General features: G+C 36.7%; 1 long non-coding RNA gene across 1 annotated transcript in view; it reads left to right on the top strand.

The window, feature by feature from the left end:
• LOC125780964 (uncharacterized) overlaps positions 1-26,931 on the top strand; it is a 264,860-nt gene that overhangs the window by 17,153 nt on the left and 220,776 nt on the right. Inside the window, exon 2 of the long non-coding RNA XR_007424000.1 lies at positions 21,884-21,965. This is a non-coding gene — a long non-coding RNA (uncharacterized LOC125780964). The remainder of the gene's footprint in view (positions 1-21,883; positions 21,966-26,931) is intronic.

The raw sequence follows: 26,931 nt of genomic DNA, 5'->3' as shown, positions 1-26,931 counted from the left end.
CTTACAGCGTCCACAGTTAATCCTGTTGGATGTGGTTGGTCCTTCTTGGTGGTATGTTGACATTACCCTGGATACCGTGGCTCTTTATGCATCACAAAGACTTGCTGTCTTGGTCAGAGTTGCGCCAGCAAGATGACAATTGGCACCAACAATTTGTCCTCTTTTGAACTCTGGTATGTCACCCATAATGGTGTGTGCATTGCAATATTTAGGGCAAATCTGTGTTTTTACCCTGCTAATTGAACCTTCATACTCTTACTGCTCTTACTGGTGCAATAATGTGCAATTAATGAAGATTGGATACCAGGCTGCTCCAATTTAGCCATGAAACCACCGGTGTTTCAGTTTCATTGTCCAACCCCTGTATATTTGCATGTATGAATATTCATAAGCAAGAGCCCAAATCCTGTCTTTCTTCAGAGACCACTTAATCAGTGATTTAAAGCAGGGCTAAACAGAAACACTAGGGACACAACTAGACTACATACTAAGCTACATATTAAGAAATCAACCTCAGTTCTAAATCAAGTGAGAATAGTGAGAAACTCTTGTTCCAGAGAGACGGAATAAGAAAGCATGTGGGAAATTGTTCTCCTGCGTGCCAGAGGCTTCTATAAATCTGGCCCTGAGGGTGCGGTGGAAATCCTGCAGTGCCTGATATCAGAATTAGGCCCAGATGAGAAGATGAGATAAAAACGAGCCCGGGATTCTCACAGTGCGCTCGCAAGGACACCGCTGCCAAACTTCTCCTCGAGATTTAAAATCCACAAACACGCTCAGGCAGAGCGCTGTGGAGGAGCGTCAGCATCGGCGTCGCTGTAGATGGAAGATGGGCAGCTTTGTCTTCACCATCGCGCCGTTCCCCAAGGACGCAGCAGTGCCAGTAACTTCTCGTGGAGCGATGATTGATGATGGCATAAAAATCAGCGCGCTGCGTCTCACCTGAGAAACAGGCATGTTCCCGAAACACACATAAAGCTGGCGTGGCGCTCACTGTCAGCCTTTTAATTTCCTCTGTTTGGCGAGCGGCGCTGGGAGAGGAGTGTGAAAGGGATTTGAAGGACGTGTCAAAACTTTAGAGTTAAGATTTTCACCAAAACATCCGCATGATTTGAACCCAACCAGCTGTGCACCACTCAATCTACACTCACAGGGGCGTCAGTCAGGATATCGGGGCCAGACTGCACTGGATAAAGGGCAGAGTAGAGCGTCAACACCATTATTTTGTTAAAAAACATATAAAATAAGAAACCACTTAAATTAAAAACCTCTGGAATATAATCAAGAGGAAGATGGATGATCACAAGCCATCAAACCACCAAACTGAACTGCTTGAATTTTTGCACCAGGAGTAAAGCAGCATAAAGTTATCCAAAAGCAGTGTGTAAGACTGGTGGAGGAGAACATGATGCCAAGATGCATGAAAACTCATTTTCACGATTAAAAACCAGGGTTATTCCACCAAATATTGATTTCTGAACTCTTAAGACTTTATGAATATGAACTTGTTTTCTTTGCATTATTTGAGGTCTAAAAGCTCTGCTCTCATTTTCTGCAAATAAATGCTTTAAATGAGAATATTTTATTTGGAATTTGGGAGAAATTTTGTCTGTAGTTTATAGAATAAAACAATGTTCTTTTTACTTAAATATAAACCTATAAATATCAAAATTAGAGAAACTGCTTCAGAAACTGGAGTTGTCTGAAAAGAGATGAAACTTGCTTAACTTTCAAGGGAAGTCATTGTAAAACAAGTTTATTTCAGCTTATTTTGGAGACTTTCTATTGGTCCATTCATCAAAAAGTGTTCTTAGGCATCTATTTATTTTATTATTGATGTTTATGACTTACAGCCAATGAAAACCCAAAAATCAGTGTCTCAGAAAATTAGAATATTATATAAGACCAATTGGTACTTTTGGCAGTGTGGGCAGTGTGCCAAGTCCTGCTGGAAAATCTGCATCTTCATAAAAGTTGTCAGTAGCAGAGGGAAGCATGAAGTGCTGTAAGATTTTGTGGGAAAACAAAACTGCACTGACTTTAGACTTGTAAAATATATCAGCATCACAGCTAATGAGGCAAAATAAATATATGTCCTAAATAAATATATATATTTTTTCCTATTATATATTTAGTTTTACTGCATAGGGATGATTTGTGACATAAAATATGTTTAAACTGTTATTTAAGATAAAAAAAAAATAATGCAAAAAAAAAATAATGCAAAACTAACTATTTTAAATGCATTTATTTGTTTGTTTATTTACTATATTATTAATATATGTACTAAAGGTAGACACTCTCACTGACCACTGACTTTATTTCTATGTATTTGGCTTTATTATAATGTTATATGGAGTTAATTACAGGCAGACCCACTCACTTATTACTGATTTTATTAATGTGTATTCAGGTTTATATATTTTAATGTTATATAGAGTTAATTACAGGTAGATACTCTCACTGATCACTGGTTTTCTAATCTGATTTTTGTCTGTATTCTCTGTAGTTGAGGTTCTGAGAGAGCACAGTGTTTTGAGCTGGCAGGTTTTCATGTTAACCAAGAATAAATGTTTGTTTTATTTATTTATGGAACGTTTTAATTTGCTGAGCTTGTCGAAATGTAAATGCGTGGTCTGTGTTCTGAGCTTCAAAAGCAGTTTCTCGCAGTACATCTGTATTTGGCAATCAAGCAAGATATATATATATATATATATATCTTTTATTTATTTATTTATTTATTTTTTTTAGGAAGTACATTTCTAGCTCTAAGCACTGAGAAATAATTAAACTATTTTGGCAGAATTAGTCATGTTTTAATTAACTGAAAACTGTCCATGTTTTTCTCCAGGTTTAATGCTGAAATATATATATTTTTTGCATTATGTAAAAGTATATCAGAGATGTATTGCCTGAATCACTGTGCAGTGATTTTTTAGGGAAACGTATTAAAATGTTCCACTCTACAGAGAAACAAAGGAGATTTGTCTCCACACTCGCAGCTTTATGAACTTTAATTTCCAGTATGACAGCTCTCATATACTGCAGGAGCTCTCGCTTAAGTAATTTTTATTACTCGTCACTGTTTTATGAGCTGGTTTTGAAAGTAACGTTAATATATTCTTATTAATATTCCTGTATGACTGCTGTCAGCTCACTTACACACACTGATCTGATCTGTGTTCCCTCTATTCTCCCAGTATTCCTTATTTTCAGTCTGTAAAATCACTCTTGTTGAACTACACATTGTTTATTACATTATTTGAGTTACAAAACTCACAAACCATACAGGTCACATTTATATTAATACATTAGCACAGATAACTCAGTTTAGAAATGACTCAATCCAACTACAGTGCAGTTTATACTGTTGAGTAAATTTTATTATTATAACTAAACACAATTATTATATGTTGGTTCAACTCAAATATCCAATTTAAATGTATAAATGACCACAATTTAAAGTATATGTAATACTTCTTTAATACAGTCAAACAGTTTTTTTTTTAAATAAAGTCATAATATTTTTAATAAAAAAGTCAATGTTTTAAAAAATAACTCTTATTTTGGAAAAATAATTATTTTGTAGAATTTGAGATTTAAGTCATAATTTCTCAAGAATAAAGTCGTAATGTATTAAGAACAAAGTCGTAATATTTCAAGATTAGAAGTTGTAATAGATGTACCCACCGATAGTTCTGTAGTTGGCCACTGTGTGCAAGTTCTCCTTCAACAAATGAGATTATTTCTTCCGTATCCAATTGGTTATTATTATTTTTTTTTAGAATAAACAAAATGTCTGCGTATCTTATACTAATAACAGTCCTTTAATTTTGGCAGCAGATAGATTTTTTTTTTTGTTAAACTGATACAAAAGTATAACTTTGTCAAGTCCTTAACATTTCTCATTTTAAAAAGAAGTGATTGCTATATTGTTTTGCAAACCCTTCAACCATAATATTGCCACTTGTCAGGTTGTAATGCCACTTGTTATTATTGGAATATTACAACTTTATTCTCAAAATACTATTATTTTGTTCTTGGAATATTAAGATTAATTCCCATACGACTTTATTTTCGAAAAATTCTGACTTTATTTTTGGAATATTAGACTTTTATTCTTAGAATAGACTTTATTTTCAAAATATTGCACTCAGTGTTCTCAAAATGTTATGACCTAATTCTTGGAAAAGTACCATTAATTCTGGCAATATTATGATTTTAGTCTCAAAATATGACGACTTTATTCTAGAAAAACTATGCCTTTTCTCAAAAAATATGACTATTCTTGGAATATTAGACTTTTATTCTTAGGATAATACAACTTTATTCTCAAAATATTTGTATGAACATATTGCACACATTTCAAATCACTCAGTTATTGTTCTCAAAATTTTATGACTTAATTCTTGAAAAATTATGCCTTTATTTTTTAAAATATTATGACTTTACTCTTGGAATATTACAATTAATTTTTGGAATATTATGATTTTATTCTCAAAGAATTATGACTTTATTCTTGGAATATTGAGACTTTTATTTTCAGAATATTACAATTTTATTTTCAAAATATTGCATTAATATATATATTACATACAACTCAGATGCTTCAGTCAGTATTCTCTAAATATTACGACTTTATTCTCCGAATAGTTTGACTTTATTCTCATAATATTCTGACTTTATTCAGATCACTCAGAATACTCCAACTGTATACTACAACTTATTATGACTTTTCCCAAGATATTATGACTTTATTCTCTGAATATTATTGCACAATTATGTGGCACACAACTCAAATCACTCAGTATAACTCAATAGAATCGATTCAGCTTAACTAAAAGTATGGCAAAATGTTTGCACTCAACTTACTCAGTTAAAGTGATCCCAAACCTCTGTAGCATTTATAATATATATATATATATATATATATATATATATATATATATATATATATATATATATATATATATATATATAACTAAATTAACTCAATCAGTTGAGCAGGTAGATGTTGGGTGTTGAGTGTAGGGGTTTTAGCGGGAGGTTACTTTTTTTTTTTTTGAATAAAACTCCTACATAATGTTTCTTTTAATGGACGTTTTCTTTTAAGTTGGCTCTGGTCCAGCCCTTATCCTGGGTCAACTTATCTGAAGCCCTGCTGCAGCAGCAGCATCAGGTCGGGTGCTGGAAGCAGCATCAAACCCGAAACCTTTGGTGTGAACCTGGCACATGCAATACATCCATGAGTTCGATATCAGCGTCAATTTGTAAAACGTCCCTCAGCACACCCTCGCATCCGTCTCAATCAATGAGGGCAATTGCCAGCGGCTCCAGACAGGGTGTCTGCTAACACTCGTCCCTGACATCCCCCTGCTGCCTGGGGTTACAGCGTCTGCCCACAAAACTGCTGAAAGCCTCTGTCAGCACTGTGTCATGTACTGGAAATCATTATTTAGGCCTCAGGGGGCAAAGCTTCTCTACACAGCACAATTAAATGTAAGTACACTTTGTGCTCTCCAGGGTGCGGGGTGGGTGAGGGTCAGGCACCGAGAGTGGCCCAGTTATAGCCAGTGGTCAAAAAAAAAAAAAAAAAACCAAGAAAACAAAGGACAGAAAAATGGCCACAGTTTTACTTTTTTTAATTTATTTAACTTTAGGCAGCAGTAAAATATATACACTCTAAAATAAATGTGCTGTATCTACTTAACAAAAAAAGAAAGAAGTTGATGTAACAATTTGCATGCATCTTATTTTATTTAGGTAATCGGAATGTTGTTGAGGAGTAAAGCTATGCCTAATTTAAAGTAGAACTCCGGTGTAAAATTGACTTTTGTTGTAGTAAAACATGATAAAAAGTTCTTACCTTTGATGAATAGCACAGCTCCGCTCTCCCACAGCGTTCAGAGTTCCAGAAATTTTAACAGTTTGTCCAAAAAACACCCTTCTGACTGGGTGAAACGGGGCATAATTTGCCCAGATAAATCGATTTTTTCCACCCTTATCCAGCTCAAAGTAGCTCAAAACACCTCCTTGCTAGAATCTGGAGAGCCCTGACATTTAAAACGAGGCATTAATAACTTAAAAAGTGCACAAGAAGCTTATTAAAAAAAACAGTTTGCATCCCATAATGCAAGCTTCAGCTCTGAGCGCCCCCATCCTCGTGCCATCTGCTATGCTGTACACAGAATATTGCCGTGGTAACCTATAAGGAAGTGATGAAGCATCTGAACATGCTATGCCACCATGACGAACTGTGTTTTGGACTCTTGGTTGACTGAAAACATTAGAATTTGATATTAAAAGATGAATCTGATACGCAGTTCAGAAGATTCAGCACCTTCTGTCTGGACCCACCCATTTTTCTAATGAGCAAAACCCTGAATGTCTGAATGCTCAGTTTCAGATTTGGATTTTATCTGTGCAGACTGGGCATTTATAGTTAGATGAAAACCAGAGAGCTATTAGAGTCTATTAGTGAAAAACAAACAACTGCAATGCTGAGAGAAGATAGAAAATCAATTAGAATCATAAAAGCACAAATATTGTCTATAGCCGGAATAACTGTTTGGAATGTCCTCAAGAAGAAAGTCATCACTGGTGTACTAAGTAACAGATGTTGAACAGATTAATGACAGCAGTTAATGACAGAAAAATTGTGAGAGCTGTAAAGAAAGACCCTAAATCAACTGTTAGTGACATCAGCAACAACCTCCAGAGGACAGGAGTGAAGGTATCACAATCTACATGAACTACACAAATCTTCTGAACTGTGTTACATCAGATCCTGATGTGAAGGGGTTGGACAGTGAAACTGAAACTCCTGTAATTTTAGTGTGGGAGGTTTCATGGCTAAATTGGAGCAGCTAAATCGCTGGTGCACATCTTGCTGGCGCATCTGTGACCAAGACAGCAAGTCTTTGTGATGCATCAAGAGCCACGGTATTCAGGGTAATGTCAGCATACCACCAAGAAGGACCAACCACATCCAACAGGATTAACTGTGGACGCTGTAAGAGGAAGCTGTCTGAAAGGGATGTTCGGGTGCTAACCCGGATTGTATCCAAAAAACATAAAACCTCAATTCCTCAAATGTGCACCCCAACTCTCCTGTTTCCACCAGAACTGTCCGTCACCACAATAAATTATTGTGCTCTAAACCCAGGTGTTTCAGTTTCATTGTGCAACCCCTGAAAATACCTGGAAATTGAAGCTGAAAGGTTAATCTTTTGTCTCATTTTCCTCTTTTAATGTCAGACCCAAATGTTTTCCGTCTACAGCACAACTAAATGGATTGAACTCACTATACTACTATACTATAATACTTTAAGAGGGGACTGAATAACAGAGGCTAAGCTAGCATGAGCCCAATTTATATATATATATATATATATATATATATATATATATATATATATATATATATATATATATATATATATATATATATATATATTTTTTTTTTTTTTTCCACCCAGGATGTGATGTACTGTAAGCTAGAACTGCCATTGGCTTATGGTGTCTGTGCATGTGTAGACGCATGGTGCCGGTGGTGAGACCTGCCACACTGTCGAGTGCAAATCTGACATTTTCACAAATAGCAGCTGGAAACTTCCCAAAATGGCACAAAAAGCCCTCTCAAGCCCTAAAGTACATCACAACCATTAAAACCCACTGCGACTCCGCAGGATAAAGGAAGTCCTGGAGTTCTGAGTGCTTCCTAGAACTTCATGTATCTTGTAGCGGATGCAGCTTTTACTACATGCTCTGTCATTACTGTCATTATTATCATTGTTTTTATTATTATTAAGGTAATATGGCAGCTGTCTGCTGCAGCTAATATTCCCCATATATACAGGATAAACTGTATGTTATGAGTGAGTGCCATTCAGACTGCTGCATCCCAGACGCAGCTCTTTCCGGCTCTATTCAGCGGGAAAAACACATTTTTCTTGCTGTGCCCTCGTGTCCTTGGCGGCGGCTTTTTTGTGCGGGGCGCTGAGATGAAAAATGTTTATCTGGAAGCGGTCAAGCAGCCCGCATTATGAATGTTTTGTCAGCTCTGACGAACGTGAAGGCGGGACTTTAGTGACAGTGTGAGAACATGGAGGAGTGAATAATGGTGGAGGAGACTATACTCATCGATTTTGCACAAAACACAGCAAAACGTAATGTTAGTATTCCAGCCAGACACCACTGACCAACAGATACAACACTGCTTTGCTTACCTTGTGAAAAGAGTGTACTGTACACTAGTGCATCTCAAAAAAAACAATTAAAAGCATGGAAAAGTTACTTTATATCAGCAAATCGGTTAAAAATGTCGCTCATATATACTATAAAGATGTATTACACACAGACTGATCTATTTTAAGTGTTTATTACTTTTCTTTTATTGTTGATGATTTTGGCCTAATCAGCCAATTTAAAATGAGGCATTAATACCTTAAAAAATGCACAATAAGCCCATTAAACACCACTGTTTATATGCCGTAATGCTAACTTCAGCTCTGAGCGCTGCCATCACTGTGTACAGATAATAACAGACATATATACATAGACTCCACATAGCCTGCCTGCCTCCTGGTGCCTTGCTATGCTGTGCAAACTTTTAAAGGTATTAATGCCTCGTTTTAAATGTCAGGGCTCTGTGTAGGGTTCTGTGTAGGCCAGGTAACTGTTCAGGGTTATCTATCTATCTGTCTATCTGTCTGTCTGTCTGTCTGTCTGTATATATTTCTATCTATTTGTCTGTCTAACTGTCTAACCATCTGTCTGTCAGGTAATAGCTACGGTTTATCTATCAGTTTGTCTATCTGTTTATCTGTCTTACTGTCTTTATATCCATTTGTCTGTCTGTCTGTCTGTCTGTCTGTCAGTCAGGTAATATCTATCTATCTATCTATCTATCTATCTATCTATCTATCTATCTATCTATCTATCTATCTATCTATCTATCTATCTATCCATCTTTATTGATTCAAGCCTCTCTCCTTTCTCTCTTGTTATCTCACTTTATCTATTCTCTCTTTCCCTCACACTCTTTCTTTTTCTTGCTCTCTTTCCATCTTCTCTCACTCTCTCTTTCTATTCTCTTTAAGCCTCTCTATCTATCTATCTCTCCCTCTTTATCTCTATCCATTTCTCTCCATCCCTCACTCTTTCTCTCTCTCTCTCTCTCTCTCTCTTTCTTACACTGTATCCATTCTATCTATCTATCTATCTATCTATCTATCTATCTATCTATCTATCTATCTATCTATCTATCTGTCTGTCTGTCTGTCTGTCTGTCTGTCTGTCTGTCTGTCTGTCTGTCTGTCTGTCTGTCTGTCTGTCTGTCTGTCTGTCTATCTATCTATAACAATGTTAGTGACATCAGCAACAACCTCCAAAAGGCATGAGTAAAGGTTTCACAATCTACTGTTCACATAAACCTTCTTAAACAAAAGCACAGAGATTTCACCAAAAGATTAAAAACACTATTAATGAGGTGAATAGGAATACCAGGCTGGATTTTACCAAGAAATACAAAGAAAAGCCTGTGGACTGATGAACCTTTACCAAACATACCAGCTCACCTGTGAAACACGGTGGAGGCAGTGTCATAATTTGGGCTTGCATGACTTCTTCTGAAATGAACTCAGAAATCTACAGAAACATTTTGTCTGTGAATTTAAATAATTAAAGGATACAGCCGATGAAAGCCAGAAATCAGGATTAGCAGTGTGGGCAGTGTGGCAAGTCCTGCTGGAAAATAAAATCTCTATAAAAGTTGTCAGCAGCAGAGGGAAGCATGAAGTGCTGTAAGATTTTGTGGGAAAACAAAACTGCACTGACTTTAGACTTGATAATAAAACACAGTGGATCAACACCAGCAGATGACATTTCTCTCCAAACCATCACTGATTGGTAGAAACTTCACACTAGACCTCAAGCAGTTTGGACTGTGTGTCTCTCCACTCTTCCTCCAGACTGTGCTCCCTTAATTTACTTTAAATGAAATGTAAAATTTACTGATGATCAGTGATGGTTTGGAGAGACATGCTGATCATCTGCTGGTGTTGATCCACTGTGTTTTATTATCAAGTCTAAAGTCAGTGCAGGTTTTTTGTTTTCCCACAAAATCTTACAGCACTTCATGCTGAACCTCTGCTACTGACAACTTTTATAGAGATGCTGATTTCATTTTCCAGCAGGACTTGCCACACTGCCCACACTGCCAAAAGTACCAATGGGTCTTATATAATATTCTAATTTTCTGAGACACTGATTTTTAGGTTTTCACTGACTGTAATCCATAAACAATCATCAACAATAAATTAACAATTAAGTTAACATTTAAATAGATTGTTCTGTGTGTAATACATGTATATAATACATGAAGTTTCACATTTTGAACTGAGATTCTGAAGTTAAAGTAACTTTTCAATGATATTCTAATTTCTAATAAAACATAATTTTTTACTTTTACAATGTTGTAATGTGATGGTGGAAAGCCTCTAGCCTTTCCTTTCTTCAATAATTCTTTCAAAGAACTGTTATTCAGAAAGGTCACAATGAAAAAATGATACGCGTTGAGTTGCAGTCCTCACTTTTAACATGAATTCTGAATGCTGTTCTATTCAAGTCGTTTTCAAACCGTCTCCAGCACCTGGATCTTCTGTTCATCATTCTGCACACATTCAGCACTTCAACATGTTTCTGCAGCTTCTTACTGAATAATTGAAGCGTGTGAATTTGCTTTAGGACTGGTGTACTTGATTCTTTTGTGTTTCATTCATTTTGCGATTATGTTACTGAATACATTCATTCTTTATGTTTAAATAGCAGTGAACGTCTACTCTATCGTACTGCAGGGATGTAGGAGGTGAAAGCTGTATTGAGTTAATGCAATTCAAACTTAAAGAATCGACGTATTCAATCAAATAAATCCAATCTGGTTGCAGAGGAAGATGCAAAATAGGTGTTAAGTGATTTGTAACTAAACTATTTGAAACTATGTGAAATATGTCAGTCATACAACCTATCCTACTATATCCTATACTGCCATATTTATATACATTTATTCACATTTTAACATGTTAACATTTTAGATGTATAGATTAGATGTAGGTGATAGAATACATTGATTATACATGAACTTCTTCTTTCTATGAATGGATCAGTCGTTTTATTATACAGTATAAAGTTATTTTACACGTTTTACATGATAGATTGGTCATGCAATTTATATAATTCAGTGCATGGATTCTATACATTTCAACCTTGAATCTGATTGCAGGTAAATGTATAAAATAGCTAGCATAACTATATATATATATATATATATATATATATATATATATATATATATATATATATATATATATATATATATATATATATATATTATGTTATACTATAACATAATGACTGCAACCAAATTATATATATTTTGTGAATGGTGGAGCAGAGGGATGCCAGTGTATCAGGGTGCCCTCATGTCTATGTTACCTTCTGGTTCTTTAATTTATAAAAAAATAAATATAATTAAAAATAATTATAATAAATTGTTCTATCTATCTATCGTTATATCGTTCTATCTATCGTTCTATCTATCGTTCTATCTATCGTTCTTTCTATCTATCGTTCTTTCTATCTATCTATCTATCTATCTATCTATCTATCTATCTATCTGTCTATCTATCTGTCTATCTGTCTATCGTTCTTTCTTTCTATCGTTCTTTCTATCTATCTGAATCTGATTGCAGGTAATTGTATAAAATAGGCAGAATAACTATGTATGCTGTATATTTTATGTTATACTATAACATAATGACTGCAACCAAATTATATATATATATATATATATATATATATATATATATATATTTTTTTTTTTTTTTTTTTTTTTTGTGAACAGTGGAGCAATAGGATGCTAGTGTGTTTGATCCTTCAAATCTGCCCACCATTAATCCCCCCCCCCCCCCCCCCAGTCCCATTTCCACACCCCGGGTTGCCAGGTATATACAGTTATTTTGTGGAAACTTCACACTAGACCTCGAGCAGTTTGGACTGTGTGTCTCTCCACTCTTCCTCCAGACTCTGCTCCCCTGATTTCCTTTAAATTAAATGTAAAATTTACTGATGATCAGTGATGGTTTGGAGAGACATGTCATCTGCTGGTGTTGATCCACTGTGTTTTATTATTAAGTCTAAAGTCAGTGCAGTTTTGTTTTCCCACAAAATCTCAAAGCACTTCATGCTTTTTCCTTCTGCTACTGACAACTTTTATGAAGATGCAGATTTCATTTTTCAGCAGGACTTGGCACACTGCCCACACTGCCAAAAGTACCAATTGGTCTTATATAATATTCTAATTTATTTATAGATTTTTGGGTTTTCATTGTCCGTAAGCCACAATAAATTAACATTAAAAGAAATAAACATTTTGGTCCAGTGTGAACATTGCTGTTGAGCTCAGGAGCGATTAGTCCAGAGTACCGATCTCTGATTGGTTGTCTGGGGATCGCTGGTGTGGACCACGCCAGGCGTAAAAGCTATTCCGGGTCCGCATGGGGTGTGTAGGTGTGTTTGGTTAATTTTTTAAGTGGACAAAGTTTCACTTCGACTGGGTTCTGATTGGACAGTGATTCTGCAATGCTCCTAGACGAAATGCAATCCTGTGCATTGTGATTATTTGCAGTTGAGCTGGCTGCATTTTAGGTGCAATTCTGACACAAATTCAGCGTTTGGTTTTAAAAATGCCTGTTTTTTTTTTAAATAGAGAGATCAAGATCAGTGAAGTATAATGTAATCATGGTTTTGCATTTCATTTTGTTATGTATTCTGCATGTTAGTGTGGAAAAGTTTCCTCCGCATTTTTCTATGGTAGTGTTTTAATTTTCAATTTTCACACTAATTCCTCTCCATAAATCAGCAGTCAAATATATTCCTACATTAAATTCTGTCATCTTGCAACACCTGCGCAACATCTAGCAACTCTGCACCAGTGTTTTTATTCATTTATCAATATATATATATAAAAAACATGTATTACTGATTTGTTCCTTTATTCTTCATCCCTATTTTATTCTTACCACCAGTGTACGGCAGTGTATGATGATGATATAAAGCGTGAGTAAGTGAGCAGCATTACAGAAGCCCTCCAGCTGCATCACCGCAGCTCCACCGCAGCACACTCTCCTCCAACTTCATCGGAAATTCGGCCGCGATGCTTCAGTGGCTGCGCTCCATCTCCAAGCCTGACCCGCTCTCACCTTCCATTTTTCACCTTCACTCAGCAACACATGGAGACATAAAAGAGCCGACAGGCTTTGAAAGCAGAAAACAGCACCTTCAGCGGACCTGGAATATATCTTTTATGGCTACAGTCCGCCTGCTTTAATAGTGAGATTTTACATCTGAGCTCGGCCGCGCCGGCTATTCTTCACTGAGTGAGCTGTTTAAAACCTATCAGCGGCCCACACTGTTAAATGGTTATCTGACAGGAGCTAAGTGAATCGTTTTAAACTTTTTTTCTTTCTTTTTTTTTTTAAAACCGAGATTAGACTTTCAAATGCTGCGGCCTTTGTTTCTGCTCTTGCTCGTGTGAAAAGGAGAGACATTTTAATTGTAGATACATATCTGGACGGCAAACAATGGAGCGAGTGAAGCGAACACTGAAATGAACGTGCTTTTTTTTATTTATTTATTTTTTCCTCCCTTTCTTTCTCCATCAAGGTCAGTTCACTTTCCAGCATCTCTCTCTCTCTCTCTCTCTCTCTCTTTTCTACTCTCTCTCATCACACCGCACGCCTCTCACTCTTCCCAATAAACCTCAAAGCGCCTGTCAAACCCCGACTCGTCTGTCGGCGCGATGTAATGATCGCCAATTAAACCCTGACATTATTATAGACAAGTGGAATAACAAGGTTCTCTACCCCGTTAAAAATCTTTCATCATACACACACAGACCTAAGGGCTTCAGCACTGCTGCATTGATCAGACTGATGTCAGGTATCAACACTGGACAGTAATAAAATATTAGTTTTATTGATTTATGCAAACTGAGAGGATTCCTGGTGTGTGGAATACTCTCACACACAGCCAAACAAACAGCTTTTATACCAGAAATCACAGCCATTAATACTGATGCTTTTTATAATCTGCAAAACCTCATTGCCTAATATGAATTATTTGGTTTGCTTTGGTTTGGATCAGCACTGTTCCACTTATTTCTAAGTATTTTTAGTGACTTTTTTGGTGGCTATGGAGCCCCTAAAGAGACATGGTGTTTTTTTTATTTTTTTTTTTTACGTAAAAAAGTGGTGCGCACCAGATATACTTAGTTCCATGGTAAAAAAAAAAAAGGATGGAGGATTGTAAAGCATGTGCAGAGCACAATGTAGCAGCCTGTGAAGTATGTGGTGCTCACCACTTAATATGTGGTGTTTACCACATAATATACAGTGCTTACTATAAAATATGTGGTGCTTACCACTAAGTGTCTGGTGCTTACCACGCAGTAGGTGGTGCACACGATTTAATATGTTGTGCTTGCAACTTAATATGTGATTCTCACTAATTAGTATGTGGTACTTGCCACTTAATATGTGGTGCTTACCACTTAGTGTCTGGTGCTCACCACTTAATATGTGATGCTCACTACTTAGTGTCTGGTGGTCACCACTTAATATGTGATGCTCACTACTTAGTATGTGGTACTCGCCACTTAATATGTGGTGCTTACCACTTAGTGTCTGGTGCTCACCACTTAATATGTGGTGCTCACTACTTAGTGTCTGGTGCTCACCACTTAATATGTGGTGCTCACCACTTAGTATGTGGTCCTCACCATTTAGTGTCTGGTGCTCACTACTTAATATAAGGAACTCACCACTCTGTAGGTGGCTTACTTTATTAAGATGATTTTTATTATGTTGAGTGAACTTGACGGCCAGTACAACTTCAACAACTTAACCTAAAAACTTTAAAATGCTTGTTGAGTTGAAAAAAAAAAAAAAAAAAAAAACACTAGCCTCGGTTAGCAGCACTTAGCGCTAGTAAATGCCGCCCGACCTACAGCCCGAGCTACAGTGAGGAACCCCGAGTGTTGCGGTAACCCAGGGCAGTATCAGCTAGCGATTTGTCCCACGTAGCTTGTTTTAACACGGCAAACACGCAGGCTACAGTCTAATATACTCATCTCTGAATGGTGAAAGAACTAGTGCTGTTGTTAGCGGCTAGTGCTGATACTGCTCCAGCCTTAGTGCTGGAGAAACTTCAGGGAAAACTTGCTTACTTGCTTACAGCTACATTTTCTGCCACTCAAGGCAGTTAAGGACGTGAGAAGCAGCATCCAATCGCGTACAGCGTACTCTCAACCAGAAACAACCGTCCACCTTATAGCGCTGTAGTTCAGCGGAGTGGCTTTACAGCTTCTTAATACCTGACTGCTAGAATTAATACATAAGGAGCACTGGATTAAAAGGCCCGCTGACGATTTCCTGGAAAATTAAAGAATTTTAAATGCAGCTTACAGTTCGAAACATACAGTAACAGAGTTGATCATTGTAATATACATACACTTTCTACAGAAATAAGATTTTCTCTGGAATTGTCTTTTTGAAAAGTATAAGTTATGAGGTGACGTCAATGCTTAAAACATTTCAATAAAAAAAAAAATATATTAATTTTTGGCTAAATATGAATTTAAATTAAAAGTGTCATGGCAAATGAACCAATAGATATGATCCATTCCAAAATGTAATAACATATTTTTATATTGTAGACCATGTTTTTTTTTTTTTTTTTTTTTTTGCTTATACCTTCTTAAAAATGTCAGTAAATTCTGAATGCATTGTTTTTGTTCTCACAAAATAAGCAAAACAATCTGAGCTTAACTTCTTTATATAGTATAGCACAGTATACTCTAGGTTAGGTGACCTATTGATCTGACCTGTTGGTTTTATTGACGTGGACATGATCAGAAGTCAGATAAGGTCAGAGCCTAACCAGCCAAGAGTAATGATTCAGCCTCTGCTCTTATTTGCACAATGCACATCTCCATGTTATTTTTAGCACACATGTTTAGTGTATAAACCTGCTGAATAATATAGTGTATATATGATATTCTGACTGTTATATTGTTGTATGCAGTAAGACATTAGAAGGTAAGGGTATTTATATTTAATACAGTATTTAAAAAAAAGTGCTGTAAATATATTGTTAAATCTTTTAATAGGAAAACACTGAAGACATGACACTTGAGTGATGCAATGTAAAGTAGTGAGTGTATAGCTTATAATATAACAGTGTCAATTTAATGTGCCCTCAAAATATATTTCAATAAAACACAGCCATTAATGTCTAAACCCATACGTGAACATTTCAAAATTGTGCCCAAAGTGTTCATATTTTGTGTGTCATTATTTTATAGCCTTAACAGGAAAGGATTTTTGTCAATTGTCTACCTGACATTTCACCACTAAATCTTGAGGATTTCTATTTTAGCATTACATAAAAAAGCTTTCATGTTTGATTAGGAACATTACTGAAAAGTATAATTGTAATAGAAAATATATATAAAAAAAATATTTAAGTAAATCTGCTATTGTCAAGATATAATGAATGAAATCATAAAAATGACACTTTCCTGAACGTCAATTTAAAATCAGTATTTTCCTGAATACAAATCAAACAGTTCATGTCCTCCAAACCTTTAATTTATTGTGTTTGACTAGTTTTTACGTACATTTTCAAACCTGCAGCATTTGGGTCGATTCCTGTTACTGATCTGGAATTATTAAGTAGAGTAGAGAGAAAACAGGCAGCTTTTCAAAGTGTCCTGTAGGAGATTTCAAACCCTCACATTTTCAGAGTGTAAATAATTATTATTAGTTATTTTACTGCAGAAAAAAGGGTTTTGGATCACCTACACCTGTAGCCCGTATACTGGACAAGGCATTTTAAGGGGTTACCTCTCTTAGGCATGGAGTTCACTAGAGCTTTACAGGTCACCACTAGATGTAGATGTTCCTTTTGAGGATGCCCCACAGATGCTCAATAGAGTGTAGGTTTAAGACATGCTTGGCCAGTGTACAGACTAGTAGCACTTCATCCCAGAGGGTTGTTGAACCCAATTGCAGAACAGTTGATCTCAAAGCCAAGAAAAAAAGGATAAAATAAATAAGTAAACGCACCGCTCCTCACGCAAAATTCAACCCGGGTCGTCAGGGTCGCGGTCCAATACACTACGACTGTCCCGACTAGTGAATTGGGACACAGTCGGGAAAAAAAAAACGCCCTTATAAGGAGATAGGGAGCCCAAGAACGGGCGGAAAAAACGAGAACGGCCGGAAACTTAAGTCACGCCGAGCGCAACAGAGAGAGAGAGAGACAGGGGAGGAATGTAAACAAAAGTTTGCCAGAGAAGCATTTTATTGTATTTTTTTCCATTATCGTTCATTATAGTTTAAACAACCACACAGACCAGATATCCACCTATTTCCAACCCCTGCAGAACATGATGGCATTCATTGTTCCCCCAATATAACGTAGCCTCGAGTTTAGATTCTCTGCTCAGGCCTGAACCCAACCCAATGCCCGACTGAACTCGGGCCAGGTTGGGCCGAGATTTCCCACCACTTTCCTCAAGAAAGGCTCAAGAAAATGGCCTGTGATGTAGGCGTCTGTTTTTAATGCTATTTTTATTTTATATAACGCTATGAAGTGTTAATCACAACCTCTCATTTGTTTTAATTGACATATTTCGTGTTGAAGCCATGATTCACGCCAGTCCACTTGGTGCAACGGCTCTCCAAGGTGCGATCACGCCTTTTTAGATGCAGACTAACAAGCAGAACTAATTTGATGCAGGTATTCGTTTTGGGAATTAAAATGTACAGGGTGATTCCAGAATTGTTTTTTTTTCTTAGAATTCAGTGATTCCGTCATTTTTTCCCTGCTTGGTCTAAATAATTAACCGTTACTGACTGCCACTATTTTTTTTATTGATTTCTTATACTGTTTCTTAAAGCCAGAAAGTTGCCATTTGAAATTTACTTTTTTTTTTTTTAGTTTTGTGTCATGTCTGTGATCTGCAGTTTTTCTACAAAATTAAACAACTGAATGAACATCCTTCGAAGCCGGTGATTCGATCATTTTCGCCAGGGGTTGTATTTAATTTATTATATCTTTTCATGGGGCAACACTTATTTACAACACTAAGAGGGGTGTTCTTCCTTTTGTACAATACTGTATTTTATTTTTTATGTATCTATGCATTCTTAGCGCACACAAGCAAATATAAATATACAGAATGTTGTATTGACAAAAATAAATATAAACTAAAATATTAAATCCACTGTATTTCAATATACAGTCCGTGTTGTGTAATCTCCTGTGCTGTAACTCTACAGCAGGTGGGCGGATTTTATTTTAGCACTCCTCCAATGAAGGCAGTGGGTGTTTTTATTTTAAAGCCGTGCTGAAAGTCTGCTCAGAAAAACTTCTACTTATGTAAGAAAGTCGTGGATCAGAGATTCATGAGGTTCCTGCTGTTTTCTGAAGCTCTGAGGCTGGTGGCTCCTCGTCTGAGGACTGAGACAAGAGGAATATTAAGCTGGAGAAGATGATCAATGTGCTAGATTTATCAAGCCAACATAATAATAAGAAGATTAAGAAGATCGATCCCGGTGGCTTTCTGGAGTCAACATGATAAGAGGAACGGGGAATTCAGTGCTGTTGGCGGTTTTGGAGAAAACACAGCTGCGTGAAACGTGCCAAAATATTTACTTCCACTTTCCTGTCTTGTCTTTATCAGGGGGAAGCGGGGAGGCCTGTGATTCGACAAGATCTCTCAAAATACGTACAGATACTACAGAAATTCACCCCAAGAAATTTGAAATAATTGCGGAAATACACAGGTGCATCTCAGAAAATTTGAATATCATTGAAAAGTTATTTTATTTTAGTAATTCGGTCCAAAATGTCTATAAACACCTATATTAAATAGATGTATTACACACAGAGTGACCTATTTTAATCGCTTATTTCTTTTTTTAGTGATGATTACGATTTACAGCCAATGAAAACCCAAAAATCTCAGAAAAGTCTCAGAAAATTAGAATATTATATAAGACCAATTGATACTTTTGGCAGTGTGGGCAGTGTGCCAAGTCCTGCTGGAAAATGAAATTACACTGGTTACTTTGTAACTTTTTCTTTCTTCAAATTGCTTCTCTGGGTTATGTCAGTAATCTGTGCATATCAGTTAATAAAAAAAAACAAAAAAAAACATAAAAATAACTTCTTTTCTCAAAGGTACATTTAAGACCCTAATTTTTTTATTGTAGCTTAGCATTTATAATAACAGGGGTTGAAAGAGAAAAAATTAAATACTGTTTAATCACAGTAGATAAAAATAATGTAATAAAGAAAAATAAGCAAGCTACAAACATTTAAAAGAAAACAAATTAAGCATAACTAATATAAAATTATCAAATTAGATTTAACCATGAGGATTTTAAATATAAAAGATAAAGGTCAAATAAAATTAAGATAAAGAGAACTGAGACAATTTTCAAAAGTAGAAAACAGAGAAAAGTAGAGAAGTTAAAAAAAAGTTGATCAAATCAATCGAGAAAAAAGTTTTAAGCTTAAATTTGCTATAAAATAATGTTAAAATAAGTATAAAATATTAAAACTAAAACAAAAATCAATCAAGACGACTAAAATGAAACTTAAACTAATAAATAATCATAATAAAAAAAAATACCAACAAAAATTTCAGAAGTACCAGAGATCAGTACTCTGGACTGCTCTGTACAGCAGACGTACTAGAGGTGTGTGATACTGGGGAATTTTGGTATCGATCCGATACCAAGTAAATGCAGAGTCTGTATCGCCGATATCGATACCGATACTTTTTACTATTTTAGGCTTCATAGATCCAAAGGATCCAAAAGACCCAGTGTAACTGTCAGAGTGACATGTTAATTAGGATATTTATGTTTATTTATCATAATAAATTAATTGTTGTTTCATTTCATATGGTTGTTATAAAGGGCTTCACCTCCCTGAAATCAACTTTTGCAACTTGGGATGTCTGCTAAAGGCGCACACGGTAAATGTCTATATCTGTTTAATATTGTTTGTTAATGTGTTTAATATGCCTTTTTGTTATTAATCTCGTGTTTCGAATTGCACACAGTATTGTTGTGCTAGCTAGCATATGCTGAACGGTTGCTTTGTTTTGTGTAGTTTTCACGGTGTCCGATGAAGGACCAGAGAGAGGGAGAGAGAAAAGGAGAAATAAACCTTCAAAAGACGTCAGTATGACTCGTGGCCATTATTCAATTAGACCGGTGTAGCTACACCTAGGATAAAATTTCTCCAAACATTGATACGTGAGAACAAAATACTTTATCACAATCAACATTGTTTAGAAACAATGCAACAGTGACGAAACAAAGTTTGCCTTAATATTAGGAAAATTAATATTTTTTTAGCGCAGTGCTACTCCTTATAGAGAGTAGACTTTGATGAATCCGCATGCACAGCAGTCAGTTTGTGCGTGAGGTAAAGAAAAAAAGCTTTAGTATCAATCTTTTTACAGAAGTATTGCTCAATACCAATACCAGCGTTGGTATCGATATTATCGATATTTGGATCGATCCGCCCACCTCCAAAACGTACCGACCCCGCAGAGCAAGCAAACTCAAAAAACAAGAAAAAAAGGCATTAGTACTCATTGTATGAATTGTGAAATAGTCATTTAGTCGCATTTGTAGGAATTGAATTTCTCCTGAGAGCAGACTGTGTGATTTTATATATATATATATATTTTTTTTTTTTCCTGCATCTTGGACTCCGTTCAGAAGCTCCAGAGTCCGCCCACTTTGTAAATATGTGGTGCTGGTACCTCACTAAAACCCAGACTTAAGTTTGTTTTTAGCAGCGTGCCCTTTACGTCTCTCAGCCGCAAAGGGCACCATGCATCAGAGAGCAGAAGTGGGCCATGCCATAACAATGCTTTAATTTATAAGATTTGTGTACTTGCCATGCCCAGAGAGACAACCTATGAATCTCTGCCGGGGCGTTTGGCGAGGACAGCGGCGGTGGCAGTGGCGGCAGCGGCAGTGGCAGCAGAGGCGGCGGCTGCTTTTCTCTCCTTCATTCAGCAGTGAAATGAGTGAAGATGCCTCTAGCACCAATCAATGCAGTACAGGAATCTGATAAACACGCGCGTATCCCAGTCAGCGCCGGCCCGGCAACTTACATTAAATAATGAGAGCGCTCATTATTTCCAGAGGGAAATTAAGGAACTGTTTGATGGATGACATATTTCAATTTCGCTGTGAATTATTGTACTCGGCGAACATAAAGCAGTCATTTGACTCCTCCAAGTGGTCCCAGGCAAAGAATCCATCATCTCCTCCCTCAGCTCCAATCCAGAACCTCAGGCGGGCTCATTCTTTTCCTTCAGGTGCCGAGCCCCAGTTTGTAATAATAGTCGTAATTCTTTTCACCTCTATTATTTTCTCATTATTATTTAGGAAGCGGAATGCTAATTTTTATCGCAGAACTTCACAGTCAGAAAAATCAAGACTTTATTTAATACCCAGTTTTGATATCTTAGAGAAAACCGGCTTTGATGGTCAATGATGTAGATGCGGATTTTATTTTCCAGCAGGATTTGGCACACTGCCCACACTGCCAATAGCACCAATTGTTCTTATATAATATTCTAATTTTCTGAGACACTGATTGTTGGGTTTTCATTGTCTGTAAGCTACAATCATCAACAATAAAATAAATAAACGCTTAAAATACTAATATAATACATGAGGTTGGACAATGAAACTGAAACACCTGTCATCATTTTAGTGCGGGATTTTAGGTTTCATGGCTAAATTGGAGCAGTCTGGTGTTCAATCTTCATTAATTGCACATTATTGCACCAGTAAGAGCAGAGTGTGAAGGTTCATTAGCAGGGTAAGAGCACAGTTCTGCTCTAAATATTGCAATGCACACAACATTATGGGTGACACACCAGAGTTCAAAAGAGGACAAATTGTTGGTGCACGTCTTGCTGGAGCATCTGTGACCAAGACAGCAAGTCTTTGTGATGTATCAAGAGCCACGGTAATGTCAGCATACCACCAAGAAGGACCAACCACATCCAACAGGATTAACTGTGGATGCTGTAAGAGGAAGCTGCCTGAAAGGGATGTTCGGGTGCTAACCCGGATTGTATCCAAAAAACATAAAATCACGGCTGATCAAATCACGGCAGAATTCCTCAAATGTGCACCTCAACTCTCCTGTTTCCACCAGAACTGTCCGCCACCACAATAAATTATTGTGCTCTAAATACCATAACAACCACGTGGGATATTGTGATAATATCGGCTTAGGAATATCCTAGCAACCACCTGGAATACCATAACAACCCCCTGGGATACTCAAGTATCAGCTTAGCAATACTGTGGCAAACCACCTGAGATACTGTAGTATCAGCTTAGGAATACCCTAGAAAGCACTTGGAATACCATAACAACCACCTGGGATCATTTTGTATCGAGTTAGCAATACCCTAGCAACCACCTTAAATGCCATAACAGCCACCTGGAATACTATATCAGCCACCTGTGAAACTATAGTATCAGTTTACCATAACAACCACCTGGAATAAACTGTATTATCGGTTTTGCAATACCCTGCCAACCACCTGGAATATCATAGCAACCACTCAACTTTTGTCAGCTCTGGTTTAAAAGACATCATGTTTACTCACCTATTTGTTAATTCTTTTTTTTTTTTTTTTTTTTACGAGAGAATCTTTTTCCATTGTTAATTCTATTATCTCAGGTTGCAGTAGAGTTTTTTTTTTATATTGATGTCCTCACAGTGAATTCCCGTATCCCCATATCTGTTACAAAACGCAATTAAACGTTCGCTGCTCTTTAGGGGATTTTTCACCACTTACAATCGAAAGGGATTCAACAGCTTCTCTGCTGCTTTTTATACCTTAAGACTAAAAGTCGCGAGGCTCCTTCTGATTTCTTAAAATAGCGACAAACAAGATTTAGCGCGATCCTGCGTCTCTCCGAAGACGTGCTTAAACTCAGCTTATTGTTGGTCATTACTGTCTGATGGCCTGTTTGATAATACGCTTCATCTCCCTGCAGGAGAGACTGACATGCAATTTATATGCCGGACTCGGGGGAAATTAACGCTGTGATGACAATTGACAAGATTAACAGTTCTGAAAGTAAAAGGCAATTTAGCAGGCAGGTAGTGTAATTATGTGGCATGAACGCGAGGACTCTGAGACACAAGACGTCTGGACTTCATTTTCTACATCTCTGACCTGAAATGCATTTATTGTAGTTGGAGTCTACAAAAAAACCATACTGTTACCTGATTTACATTAATTTTCTTTTATTTGCTTTTGCTTTTAATTTATATGTTTCTGAATATAAGGTGCACTTTAATTTATTTAAATTTTCCCAAAAATCATTCAGTGAAGTTTCTCCAGCACTAAGGCTGGGAGCAGCAGCATTAGCATTAGCATTAAGTGCTAACTGCTCTCTCTTTCGTCGTTCAGAGGTGAGTATATCAGACTGTAGTCTGCATGTTTGCCATGTTAAAACAAGCCACATGGGTCCCACTACCAATACGGTTAGCGGCTAATGCTAATGCTGCTGCACCCAGTCTTAGTGCTGGAGAAACTTCACTGAAAACGTATTCTTTATTCACTCAAATAAACAGTTTTCAGGAGAGAAATATGTGTAGATTAACATCCAGTGTTTGTTTGACTTTGGAAGAAAATATATATATATATATATATATATATATATATATATATATATATATATATATATATATATATATATATATATATTTTTTTTTTTTTTTTTTTTTTCTGAAAGTTAAAGGCAATTTAGCAGGCAGGAAGTGTAATTATGTGGCATGAACGCGAGTACTCCGAGACACGAGACGTCTGGACTTCATTTTCTACATCTCTGACCTGAAATGCATTCTCATAGTTGGACTCTACAAAAAAAAACTTACTGTTACCTGATTTACAATCATTTTCTTCGCCTTTTGCTTTTAATTTATATATTTCTGAATATAAGGGCACTTAAATTTCTTTACATTTTCCCAAAAATCGACTTATAAATGCGCCTTATAAATCAGTGCTCATTATGTATGAATTCTACCAGTCAGGTATTAAGGAGCAGTAAAGCCGCTCCACTGAAATACAGCGTTATAAGAGTGAGGTTTCAGTGAAGTTTCTCCAGCACTAAGGCTGGGAGCAGCAGCATTAGCATTAGCTGCTAACTGCGCTAAGTGCTATCTCTTTCGTCGTTCAGAGGTGAGTATATCAGACTGAAGTCTGCGTGTTTGCCGTGTTAAAACAAGCTACGTAGGTCCCACTACCACTACGCTTAGCGGCGAATGCTAATGCTGCTGCACCTAGCCTTAGTGCTGGAGAAACTTCACTGAAAACTTACTCTTTATTCACTTAAATAAACAGTTTTCAGTAGAGAAATCTGTGTAGATTACCATCCAGTGCTGGTTTGACTTTGAAAGAAATTTTTTTTTTTTTTTTTTTTTTTTAATAATTGTTTACTTTGGCGCTTCCCCATTAGAAGAGATACATGGCAACACCTTTGCTCAATGCGATTGTAGGCATCCCTACTAGTGTCACTTAATGCGCCTTATACTGTAGTATCGGATTAGCAACACCATAGCAACCACCTGAAATGACATAGTGAATCACTTTGCAACACTATAGCACCCATCTAGCAACAACTTAGCAAGCATCTAGCATACAGTATCAACCAACTGGCACCCCATAGCAACCACCTGGAATGCCATATCAACCACCTGTGATGCTGTAGTATCATCTTACGAATACTCTAGCAACAACCTGGGATACTGTATTATCGGTTTTGCAATACCATGGCAACCAACTGGAATACCATAGCAACCGTTCAAAGTTTGTCAGCTCTGGTTAAAAAACACCATGTTTACTCACATACGTTTCTTTAATCTTTTGAATTCCCATATCCCCATATCTATTACAAAATATGTTACACGTATCTGAAACCATACTGTTACCTGATTTACAATCATTTAATTCATCTTTTGCTTTTTATTCATATGTTTCTGACAAAGTTTTGCAATGTTTTGCTGACTCCTAACGCCTTATTCCCCAATGCAGTCCTCCAGGTGGGTGGTTGTTTCCGGTTGAGAGTATGCTGTGTCTGATTGGCTGCTGATTCTCACAGTTGTGTGTTGGTTGAGGATTGTGTGTACGAAGTGATTGTAAAGCATCCTTGGCTGTCTAGAAAGCTATATACTGTAACTGTAACTTTATCATCGTAGTCATCACTAAGGAACATCATAGCAACCACCTGAAATATCATAGCTGTCACCTTACAACACTAAAACAAGCATATGCAATACAATAGCAACTACCTGGTTAAACCATATTAAACACCTGGAAACACTACGAGTGCATCTCAAAAAAATTAATAGAATATCATTCAAAAGTTACCTTATTTCAGTAATTCAGTTTACAATGTGAAACTCACAGTGGATCAACACCAGCAGATGACATTTTTCTCCAAACCATCACTGATTGGTGGAAACTTCACACTAGATCTCAAGCAGTTTGGACTGTGCGTCTCTCCACTCTTCCTCCAGACTCTGCTCCCTTGATTTACAAATGAAATTTAAAATGTACTGATGATCAGTGATGGTTTGGAGAGACATGTCATCTGCTGGTGTTGATCCACTGTGTTTTATTATCAAGTCTAAAATCAGTGCAGTTTTGTTTCCCCACAAAATCTTACAGCACTCCATGCTGAACCTCTGCTTCTGACAACTTTTATGGCGATGCGGATTTCATTTTCCAGCAGGATTTGGTAAATAAATCACTCTGTGTGTGTTTAATACATCTATATGATATATACGTTTCACATTTTGAACTCAATTACTGAAATAAAGTAACTTTTCATTGATATTCACTTTTTTTTAGATGCACTAGTAAACCACCAGTCTAGATGGTCAAGGACTACAAGACTACCAAATTAACCACCTGAAATACCATAGCAATCACTCTGCAAACCTATAGCACACCCATCTATAAGCCAGAAATGTGGCAGGAGAACAGAGAATAAAGACAAAACATTGAACATACAACAAGGAAAAAGGCAAGGAAAAACTCTGTTGGGTGGAACCAAGAGTTATATTATCACATGCACTGTTAAGGCTAATATATAAGGAGGGGACCCATCCTCCTTTGGTTAGACAGCTTATTAATGGAGGTTAAAAGGACAGTGTTCATCCATATAGGTCTAATATATTCAGGTTAATAGCCACACAAGCAATAAAAGCAGTTTTTCCATCAGTCTGGCCGGACTAATGACTCCAGCAGATCTGAATAAAACAGCCAAACTGAAGAGAGAGAGAGCCAGAAGGTAACATAGACATGGAGGCACCCTGAAACTCTGTGTTTATTTAAGAGGAAACATTTGTTTCCAAAATCGAAACTAAACTAAGTGAGTTTTTAGTTTAGTAATTGTTTTGCGTTACCATATCAACCACCTGAAATACCATAGCAACCTCCTAACAACAGCACAGCAAGATTTCTTCATTTTTTTAAGGAAATGCATGATTGTAGTCTATGCTGGTTTGAAGCTGAGTTATAGAACAAATTCAGCTGAATCTGTAGCTCAGTGATTCCGCCTGCATCCAGTCTTAAGTGCACACTCAAGTCCTCACACAGCAGCTGTGCCCGATTTGAGTGGCATCTTGGCTGGGGAGAGACTGTAAGCCCATATGGCCATCGCTCGTAGACGGATGCCGCCTAAACGCTGGGCACTGCTTATACCCGTAGCACATGGAGGAGGAGAAATACAGAGATTAGAAACT

Source organism: Astyanax mexicanus, chromosome 14, assembly GCF_023375975.1.
Source record: "Astyanax mexicanus isolate ESR-SI-001 chromosome 14, AstMex3_surface, whole genome shotgun sequence".
Lineage (NCBI taxonomy): Eukaryota > Metazoa > Chordata > Actinopteri > Characiformes > Acestrorhamphidae > Astyanax > Astyanax mexicanus.
This window is presented reverse-complemented; position numbering and strand designations above follow the sequence as displayed.